General features: G+C 40.7%; 1 non-coding gene across 1 annotated transcript; it reads right to left on the bottom strand.

The window, feature by feature from the left end:
* Nucleotides 1-2,157: 2,157 nt before the first annotated feature.
* Nucleotides 2,158-2,264, bottom strand: LOC145071548 (small nucleolar RNA R71). Its single transcript, XR_013690557.1, has one exon. It is a non-coding gene; the product is annotated as a small nucleolar RNA R71 (small nucleolar RNA).
* Between the last annotated feature and the right edge of the window lie 2,935 nt (nucleotides 2,265-5,199).

The raw sequence follows: 5,199 nt of genomic DNA, 5'->3' as shown, positions 1-5,199 counted from the left end.
ATAAAAGATCATTTACTCGGCGAGTAGACGGCTTTACTCGGCGAGTACATGTGAATGTTCCAGAAGATAGCTACGATTCCTGATCCAAGACGGATAACTATACACCTACTCGGCGAGTAGGACATATATACTCGCCGAGTACCCCCTGTTTTGAGATATCTATAAAAATCGAACCTTTATCCGAGGGGAAGACATTCCTGGCGATTTTTGAAGGTCAAGCTGCGATTAAGAGCCCTAAAGGACGCTGAGGAACCCTAAGCTTCAATCTTTTGAAGAATTCAAGCAATTAGGTTAATCCTACCACTTAGATTTAAGAATTGAATATGTTTGATCTAGAAAACCTTGTTTTTAAGTTTGTTCCTACTGCAACTATGAACTAAATTCGTTTTTGTTTCTGTTTGGGGAATACCAAGGAACTCCTATGGTTTAATTATTAGTTTTTGTTTGATTGTTTATTGGTGATTTATTAAATTAAGTTTGTTAAAGAACCTTATGCATTAATCACTACTATTTTCTGTTAATTGGAAGACAATTAGGTTGCATGAACATCTCTTAGTTGTTAACCTCATATGTCTATGTGAACACTAAACCATATGCTTAGAAGTAATGATTATGAAACTAAGATTAATAAGACAATAGGAAGATTAATGTGTGAGCTTGTTTGAGAAACCATCAAACAAGAGGTTAATTGAATTAATAACTTAATTGACCATTACAAATCTTATTTAATCCAAACCATTAATCTAGGGAATTAATTAGTTTAAACACTTGATCACCGCTTAAATTAGTTAATTGTCTAAGGGTTAGGAGTAATGAACATGAACCTAACCATTATAATTGGAACCAATAGCAATTAATCTATCATAAATACAAATAACCATAGGAGTGAATTGGTTGAACCTAAATAGAAACATCTTTATCAAACTTGGTGAATAGTTGTTGCTTTAGTTATTTAGTTAATTTAGTGTGCCTAAGTTTCTAGTCTTGCAAAACTAGAAGAAAACCCCTTTTACTTTTATTAGTTGTTTAGTTAAAATTAGTTATTAGTTTAATTTCCCGTTCCCTGAGTTCGACACCTTACTTACTAATCTATACCACTAAAAGACAGGTTCACTGCCTTTGTGTGTTAAATTTATTAATTAAAAGTAGGGATAAAACAAGTGCATTTTACATACATCAAGTTTTTGGCGCCGTTGCCGGGGAACGGTTCTAAATAATTAATCTAATTCCTAATTTTTTCGATCCTTTGTGTGAGTTTACTTGCATAAAGTTCATTTATTGCAATTTAGTAATTAGTAATTAGGTTTTAGCATCTGTTTTAGTTTAGTATTAAATTTAGAATTTTTTTCAAAATATCACTGATACTCGCCGAGTGCAATCGCACCGACTCGGCGAGTAGCAGTTTATTTAGCAGTAAATTTTAATTTTTTTAGTACATTTTTTTTGTTCTTTTTACGCTTTTATTATGTTTATTTCAGGACTTTCATGACCAGAGGATCAAACACCCCGCTGGTACCCCCGTTTGAAGATCCCGAAACTGCATTGAAAAGAAACAAGGGAAAGGACGTGGATAGTTCAAGTACACCAAAGAAATCACCCTTGTCCAATTTGAAGACTGTTTTTGGGAAAAAGAAGAGCAGCAAATCAGGAGCATCCAGCGCTTCCTTAGTAATCGACGAACCGGCTAAGGAAGATATCGAGTACGAGACCGAAGAAGAAGAGGACCCGACATACGAGCACGAAACCGAATCCGAGGAAGAGTTAGCTGTCACAATGGCTAACATTGATGAAATCCCCATGGGAGAATGGAAGAAGAGGATGCGAGACGACACTGGCCCAGGACTTGTGCAACCCGCAATTCCCGCAACTGCTACCTTCGAGCTAAAGGGTCATATCCTAGCTTTACTTAAGGAAATACCTTTTTATGGAAAATACCATGAAGATGCCTACAAACATTTGGATGAAGTCAATGATGTAGCTGATTACTTCAATGTTCCAAATGTGCCCCGCAAGACTCAACTACTTCGTATGCTTCCGGTGACATTCAAAGGTGCTGCAAAAGACTGGCTCAAGTCACTTCCCCCCGGATCAGTCACCACTTGGGCCAAGATGAAAGAAGAATTTATTGATCACTTTTGCCCACCTTCCAAGATAGCCAAGTTAAAGAAGGCCATTGCTAACTTTGAACAACAAGCTGGAGAATTGCTATATGAAGCATGGGAGAGGTACAAAAGCTTACTAAGAAACTGCCCACACCATGACCTAAACAGCCAGCAAGAAGTTTCCATCTTCTATGATGGAGTCAATGTCACAACCAGGCAGCTACTAGACTCGCAAGGCCCACTCACAAAGAAGCCACCCCCGGTAATTAAAGAAATGATTGAAGAATTCTCTAAACACTCTAGAGAATACCACAACCCTAGGCATGATGTCACTAAGGGAGCTGCTTATGCAGCTACTGAAGACTTATCCGCAGTCATGGCTATGCTAAAAACAATGGATAGGAGGATGGATAAGATGGATCAAACAATACATGCTATTCGGGTGGGTTGTGAAAACTGCAATGGACCTCACCTCACTAGAGACTGTGATTTAGATGAAAATGGCAACAAGAAGGCGCAAGTGTGTTACTCAAGTGGAGACCGATATGATGAAGACTGGCGAAAACAAAAGAAGGATTGGCTCCCATATGAAGAGTACAAGAAAGCCAAGGAGGAAAGGTTTAGGCAAAAAGGGAGAGGGTTCTACCAAAAGGAGGAGCCGGTGCAAGAAAGGAAGCCAAGCTTGGAAGAAATGCTCACAAAATTTGTAGCAGCTTCAGAAAAAAGACACAGTGACCATGATGCTGCAATTCAAGAAACAAGGACCATTCTAAGGAACCAGCAAGCATCTATTCACAATATAGAGACACAGCTTGGGCAACTTGCTCAACAAATCAACCAAAGGTCATCGGGCGAACTTCCTAGCAAAACTGAAAATAACCCACGAGGCGCGCAAATAAACATTGTCACAACAAGAAGTGGGAAGATAATCACTCCCCTGGCACCTATTCAGACCGAGCCATCGAAGAAATCACAGAAGGAGGAGGCAGAAAAGCAAGCAGAAAACCAAGAAACACACTCTGACAGTCCTACTCGCCGAGTACCACGTATGGACTCGGCGAGTACATCACAAAATCCCACTGCACAAATTCCTGAAAAACTTTACCAGCCTCCCATGCCATACCCAACCCGAGCTAAGAAGGAGAAGCAGGAAGAAGAGTATCAGAAGTTTCTAGATCACATCAAGACTCTTCAAATCAATATACCCTTCATTGAAGTCGTCATGCAAATGCCCAAGTATGCAAAATTCCTCAAGGAACTTCTCACCAATAGAAAGAAGATGGAAGAAGTGAAGAAGGTAGTAATTAATGAAAACTGCTCAGCTGCTATGCTAAATAAGCTACCAAAGAAGAAAGGTGACCCGGGGAGCTTGACCTTACCTTGCCAATTTGGCAACTTGACCATCATTCATGCCTTAGCCGATTCGGAAGCAAGTGTGAATCTAATGCCATATTCATTCTTTAAGAAGCTGGATCTCCCGGAACCAAGGCCAATTCGCATGGCAATACACTTGGCCAACAAAACAGTCACCTTCCCAAAAGGCATATGCGAAGACATACTAGTCAAGGTGGACAAATTCGTCTTTCCCGCTGATTTTATTATTCTAGACATGGAGGCGAATTCACAAGTGCCAATTATCCTTGGAAGACCTTTCCTCAACACGGCAAGTGCTATAGTAGACATGAGGGACTCAAAGCTCACCTTGCGGGTAGGAGAAGACTCAGTCACATTCGGAGTGGACCAAGCTATGAAGTATTCTAGGAGCAGTGACGACACGGAATTCTCAATCGACATGCTTGATGAACTATTGGAGGAAGACATACCTGAAGATTCCAACAAGTTTGCAGCTTTAGATGAAGCATTTGATCCAGAAAAGATCTATTAGAAATTGAAAGACTGTTGGAAGAAGCGGAGTATGAAGAACTAATGAAGCAATCTGACAGCCCTACTCGCCGAGTAGGGCCGATCTACTCGCCGAGTATATCTGAAGAAAAGTCAGAATTCGTGAATGCAGCCACAAACTCGCCGAGTACCCTACCTGCACTCGGCGAGTCCAACAGTCAGAGCCAAAAATCGGAACTGAAAACCTTACCTGATCATTTGGAGTATGCTTTTCTCGAAGAAGGAAACCAAAAGCCAGTAATTATAGCCTCTGACCTGACCAATTCTGAAAAAGAAGAACTCGTGCAAGTATTAAAGAGGCGGAAACGGGCCATAGCATGGAGCATCACCGACATCAAGGGAATAAGTCCATCCTATTGCTCCCACAAGATCAACCTGGAAGAAGGAGCAAAGCCGGTTGTACAACACCAAAGAAGACTGAACCCGAATATGCAAGAAGTAGTCAAGAAGGAAGTGGTCAAGCTCTTAGATGCGGGAATTATATATTCCATTTCCGACAGTCCATGGGTGAGTCCGGTCCAAGTGGTGCCCAAGAAAGGAGGGATGACGGTCATAACCAATGAAAATAACGAGCTAATTCCGACACGAACGGTAACCGGTTGGAGAGTGTGCATCGATTATCGAAAGCTAAACGATGCCACTCGTAAAGACCATTTTCCCTTACCTTTTATTGACCAAATGCTTGAGAGATTATCGGGCCATAGCTATTATTGTTTTCTAGATGGATTTTCGGGGTATTTTCAAATACCCATAGACCCAATAGACCAAGAAAAGACCAAATTCACTTGCCCAAGTGGGACTTTTGCTTATAGAAGCATGCCTTTTGGGTTATGCAATGCACCCGCGACTTTTCAAAGGTGCATGACAGCTATATTCCACGATATGGTGGAAAAATTCATAGAAGTTTTTATGGACGACTTTTCCGTTTTTGGATCATCTTTCCATGATTGTCTCACTAATCTTGACTTAATGCTTGCTAGGTGTGAAAAAACCGACTTGGTGCTCAATTGGGAGAAATGTCATTTTATGGTCAAGGAGGGTATAGTGTTGGGCCACAAGATTTCCAAAATGGGAATTGAAGTGGATAGGGCAAAGATAGGCACTATTGCCAAATTACCCCCACCAACCAATGTAAAGGGCATTAGGAGTTTTCTAGGACACGCGGGTTTTTACCGGCGTTTCATAAAAGATTTTT

The sequence above is a fragment of the Lactuca serriola genome, chromosome 8, assembly GCF_051521515.1.
Source record: "Lactuca serriola cultivar US96UC23 chromosome 8, Lser_US96UC23_V15, whole genome shotgun sequence".
Classification (NCBI taxonomy): Eukaryota; Viridiplantae; Streptophyta; class Magnoliopsida; order Asterales; family Asteraceae; genus Lactuca; species Lactuca serriola.
Note: the sequence above shows the minus strand (reverse complement) of the source record. Positions and strands in the feature narration are given on the sequence as shown.